The following is a 6,257-nucleotide window of genomic DNA, read 5'->3' on the forward strand; positions in this document are numbered from 1 at the left end:
TTTGTATATTGCAAAACTGACTTCAGATTCGTAATTAGCGACCCAAGTAACCCCTAAATAGTAAGTTTCGCAAAGATTGACAAAAATTTACATTTTTTCGGCCATATTGAATCCGCCATTTTGAAATTTCGCAAATGTCAATAAGGGTAAATAAAGCACGAATAAAGAGGTATGTTTTGTGCCAAAAATAAACTATTTTTACTATGAAATTAATATTTTTTTAGCAAAAAGTAGATTTTTTATTCTCCTCGACTGCTTTAACGCGACGTACAAGTCCACTATCTTGAATTTTAAAAAAAGGCCACAATGCAAATAAATGTAGAGATTTCAAGCTTTAATTTAAGCCATATTTTGATTTTTTTCGTTGAAATGAAAAATGGACAGATAGGGGGTAAAATTTGACAAAGAATGACCCATTTTTTCAAAATTCTTTATATTTATTTTCATTAACTTTATTATCAATATTTTCTTTTCAATTCTTTTACTTTTTCATTTATGTCACTTTTATTAATTTTATATTCCAGTATAACTTTTAAATTCAACCTTTTTTACTTTCAATTATTTTATTTATTTATTCGAACATAAACGGGTTTCAAATAAACCCTTTCGTACAAAAGTACTTAACTGTAATCATACAGCAAAAAGAAAAAAACCTTAATAACTATGTTAAGGTAAGTTATGAAAACGCTAGGCTAGATCATAGTGATAATAATAATGGTACAACAATTGTCGCAATGCCGTTTACAAATCTATTCAAAGAAGTGTCAAAGAACTCAACTGAATCGCTTACAGTGTTTGCTTCCCTACTCAACCTTACCATCATTGAATTGTTTACATAGTTTTGAGTTTGTTTTGTGACCCTTATATTAACATATTCGTCGTCGATTTGTCGTCCGTCGTTCGTGTACTTCCGTACATCGTTCGGTCGTTCAACTTTTATCATTTATTATCATTTATTCATAGTATCGTATATGCATATACTCATTGTACATACATATACGCATGCGCAGTAGTGTTCTATCAGTATCACGCATGCGCAGTAGTGTCCTACCAATATCAAGCATGCGCAGTAGTGTTCTGTCAATATTACACATGCGCAGTAGTGTTCTACCAATGTCAGGCATGCGCTGTAGTGTTCTATCACTATAACGCATACACAGTAGTGTTCTATCACTATAACGCATGCGCAGTAGTGGTCTATCACTATAACGCATACGCAGTAGTGTTCTATCATTATTACGCATGAGCAGTAGTGTTCTATTACTATAACGCATGCGCAGTAGTGTTCTATCACTATAAAGCATGCGAAGAACATTTAGAACTTCAAAATTAAATTTTTTAATCCATGCACAATCTAAAAATTATTTTTCTACAATACAAAATTTCCAAAGCCCAACTCTATTTCTTTATAAGATTCTTTTAAAAAATCATTATTGTCAATGTTTTACAAAAATTTAAATAACTTCTAAAAACATTAACACTTTTAATGATTTTAAGCTTACTTTAAAGGTTATTTTCTACAGAATATGAATTACTTGTAGACATTAACGTGTAATTTTTTCTTAGAACTTGCAGGTCGGCAAAGTTATACACAAAAATTTCAATTTGAAATAATTTTTTTGTACAAAAAACTATCCTTCAAAAAATATAAAACATGATATGATGTAGATTTTTCAAGAACATTTAGTAAAAAAATATGTTTGAGTTTTAAAAATTATTTTTCTGTTAACCCGTTGCCTGTTAACGACCGTTGGGTAGTAAACTTCTTAGAGCAAAATAAATGCAATTTCTTATGTAAATTATAAAATAAATTGTTTTATATCATTATTAACACACTATTGATTGCAGTGATCCTAAATTAAGTAATAAATAAATAATCATTTCTTATTTTTAAATAATATAACAATTTAAAAACAAGTAAAATTTATGAAAATTTATTTTTAATTTAAGTCACATTCAGTGTATAAGGGTTTTTGAAGTCGGTGAATTTAATTAATTTCAAAAAATTCAAAATTTTTATCATTTTTGAAATTTATTTGGATTTTTATCAATTCCAGTACCTAAGGGTTTTTCAGGTCGCTGAATTCCAGTTTGACCATCATTTTTAAAACTTCAAAATGCAGGATCTAAATTGTCAGACATACTTTTTGAAAATTTTTAAAATTCATTTGGATTTTTATGAATTTCAGTATCTAGGGATATTTTGGGTCCCTGAATTTAAATTTGTCTTTCAAAATAAAAAATTATGAATTCAAAATGAGGGACGTAATTTTTATAATTCATCCCAATTTTTATCAAATTTTGTACTCTATTCTATATCCTTTGCATTAGCTGATAAAACGAATCATGACCCCAGAATGTGCCGCGTGTAGGCTGCAAAGGTTTTACATTACACTTTCTGTTCTTTGTTTTTTTTTTGTTTATAATATCTGTTTAAAATTTAAAAATTTTGTCCGACATATTGGATCCACCATTTTGAATTTTTTTTGACGTCATATTTATATTCAACGACCCCAACAACCCTTGTATAGTAAGTTTCATAAAAATTTATCTACCAGGTTTTGCTGAACATTTTGGGCCAATCATATGATTATTTTTCCAAACAGCGAAGGGGTTTATAAGATTGTTTCAAATTTTTTAAATGCTTTTGGTCTAAGTTTGCCAACCTGCATTTTCTCAGAAAAAAGTTTCGTATATTCGCATAATTCAAGTTATTTGAATCAAATAAATATATAGATAAAAAAAATTATTTGAATGAGATAATTTTTTTTAGTGTGCTAATACTTTTACGTATGCAAATGGAAGAACATTAATTTATTTATTATAAATTTGGTATAAGGACTATATAAATAATTACTTGACGCAATTGAAGAGATATTGGTCTAAATTAAAATAATTAATTATGAAAAATAATTGCATATTTGATATAAATAAGGGAAATTCCACGTCAACACGGACAGAGCTCTAAACAAAAATTGCTTTGATGGATTTAAAAGTTCTAGGGCTTAAAAGATTTCTACATTCATGTACTTTAAGATGCAGATGGGCGTTTTTTGCAAATTTTTCATTTCCGATGCCAATAGAGCTGTCAAATGTCAAAAGGTCCAAAAATCTCAAAATACTTTTATGAATTAAAAGCAAAAAACAGGGTAAATTATTTTGTAACTCATTCTTTAACAGTTTTTAGGGTCCCCAAATATAGGGGAAAGGTGTACGAGATGATCCCCCTAAGGGAAAAAACCTATTATTCAAAGAAAAATCAACATAGGGTAAGTGTGGGTATTCCTGCGAGTGACACAATTATTGCGATTTTTAAAAAATTATTATTTTCATTTTGAAATACACGCCTAATTTTTTCAAAATAATTACAAAAATTATTTTGAATCTTACTTGATAGAATAGCTCATAAAAATGTACATTCCGACAATTATTTATTTATTTATTTAAATTTGAAATATATTATGACAGAATTCTGTGAAATTATCAAATATGGCAGTCATGAATACATATTAAAAACCATTGATATTTCCAATATTCACTATAGTATACACGTTTCAGTGTTACTAATCAAAGAAGTACACTTTATTATTTGAAAAATATATTAATTTACCCATATATTATTGATTTTCAATTAATAATACTTAAAACTATATTAGTAGCAGAATTTTTACTGCATGTTAGTATTATTGCGATTTTTAAATACGTTTACTGCGCAACGCATACTAAACATAACCTCTTTTTTGACAACCAGCGCGCTATGCGACACCTGATTTTCTGCAATAATGCTCGCACAATAATTGGTGTTTCCTTGATAAATGTCACACAATATTAATCGCGAGTCAACAATAATACATGTGTTGACAATTAGTTTTTAATTTACTTTTTTAAATACAAATAAGTAACGAAATTTGATTGAGTTTAATGATTTGGAAAATATAATAATTGAACTTTAATTTGTAATTGAAAAAACTGCATTTTATTTTTTCGTAAACTTAGACGAGCTTCGCAAAGTTAACCTACACTAAAAATTCGCAGAAATACCCACACTTACCCTATTCGAGTTTTTTTTGTACGCACTACTAGATAATTAATCTCTAACTATTCTGATTTGAAATATTTGCACACGGAAAAAAATTTCCTGTGAAAATTACAAGATTTCCTGTGCCATCTATGAACGGCGGTTGTAGTATCCACAAACGGCTGAGTTTGGGAAATACACAAACCAGAATGAGTCTTGTCACAAACTTCAGTTTATGATTCAACAGCTTAAACAGTCACGCAGCAGACGACAAGCAGACGTTCACTTGAATTTTCTTGCGCATGCGTGGATTTCTTGGTGTTATAACAGATTGGTTTGTGGTACACACAAACCAGCTTGTTGGAAACACAAAACTCGCCTGCATAAAGCACAACTTAACCTATTTGTATATTTCACGAAAAAGTTTGTGTTTTCTATAAGAAATTTTTTTCCGAGCAGCTAATTAATATTTTACTATTAAATTTAATTTTTCTAAAACCTTACAAAAGGATCATCTTGGACACCGAGGTGTCCAAGATGATCCGTAGGTTTATCTTACCCCAATTATTGAAAAAGGAGTATAAATTGATGGAATAACAGTGTATCAATGTTAAATATACTTTATTTAGGCCACAAACGTTTTGACCACTCACCACGATTCGTTTTCCTATTTTTTAATTACGAGGCATTGTCTACAACGAGAAAATTAATAAAATAGATGTAGATGTCAACTTTTTGTTTTAGATAAGTTAGTTTTCATAATAAAAACATATAAGAAGCGAGAAAAATTAAATTTTTTATTAATACTAGAAAATTCACTTTGAGGTGAGACGAAATACATGGGAATTAGGGGGGATCATCTTGTACGCCCATTGAGGGATCATCTTGCCCCAAATGCCACTATTTTGTAATTTGTTCGTAACTTAACCTACGAGCTCTGTTATTCCATAATACCAATCAGAACACTTAGTTGAAGAGATACTGAAGCCGTGAGTACAAGAAACATGGAATTTTAGCTACTACAACAAAAGTTATCTAAGCCCAAAGTTAAGCTTTCCTTAGATCAAAAGTATAAAATTTTTATTTTTTCCAATAGAATTTTTTTAATGACGCGTGTTGTCATGACAGTTTGACTGATTCATAGGTATGTCATTGGCAACGTATTACCGTATTTGCCTAAAAGGTGGCGCTAATAGGCTCGCCAAAATTCAAAAGGATCATCTTGCCCCAGGGGATCATCTCGTACACCTTTCCTAAATCTAAAGTTTTTTTTTAAATTCAAAATGGCGGATCCAATATGGCAGACAAAATTCAAATTTGAACAGATTCGATTAAAACTTGTTACTCGGGGGTTATTAGGGTCGCTGATTACGAATCTGAAGTCACTTTTTAAAAATTCAAAATTCAAAATGGCGGAAAAAATTTTCAAATTTGATCCGATTCCCTTAAAACGTGTTACTCGGAAGCTTATAGGGCCACAGATTACAAATATGAAATCACTTTTTAGAAATAAAAATTACGGATCCAATAAGTTGGAAATTTTTTTAAATTTGATCAGATATAATTAAAACGTGTTACTCGGAGTTTTTTAAGGTATCTGATTACGAATCTGAAATCACAATTTAAAAATTGAAAATAGTGGATCCCATATGACTGAAAAAAATGTCCAATTTTGATATATTTCGCTTAAAGTTTGGTTTACATTATAGAACAGTATGAAGCTAGAATTTCTCAAAAGTGACTTCAAGTTCGTAATCAGATACGCTAAAAACCCCCGAGTAACACGTTTTAAGAGAATAGGATCAAATTTGAAAATTTTTTTCGCCATATTGGATCCGCCATTTTGAATTTTTAAAAAGTGACTTTACACTACCGGTCAAAATTGAGAGACCACCCATTTTCAGGCGAATGAAAATCGTTTTAAAACATAAAATTTATTAAAACTAACATTTTTTTCTGATCATTTTTTGAAAGATGATAAGAATTACTTATAGGAATAAACGTGTAATTTTTTTCTTAAAAAATGCAGGCGGTCAAACTTGAACCAAAAAACTATAAAAAAAATTTGAAACATTCTTATTTACAGAAAAATAATTTTTAAAATTCAAACGTATTTTTTTATTAAATTTTCTTAAAAAATCTATACACCATATAATGTTTTATGTATTTTCTAAAATAGTTTTTAGTACAGAAAAATTGTTCCAAATCTTTTGAATTTTTTTGGTCCAAGTTTGACGGC

The sequence above is a fragment of the Leptopilina heterotoma genome, unplaced genomic scaffold (genome assembly GCF_015476425.1).
Source record: "Leptopilina heterotoma isolate Lh14 unplaced genomic scaffold, ASM1547642v1 Lhet_332, whole genome shotgun sequence".
Lineage (NCBI taxonomy): Eukaryota > Metazoa > Arthropoda > Insecta > Hymenoptera > Figitidae > Leptopilina > Leptopilina heterotoma.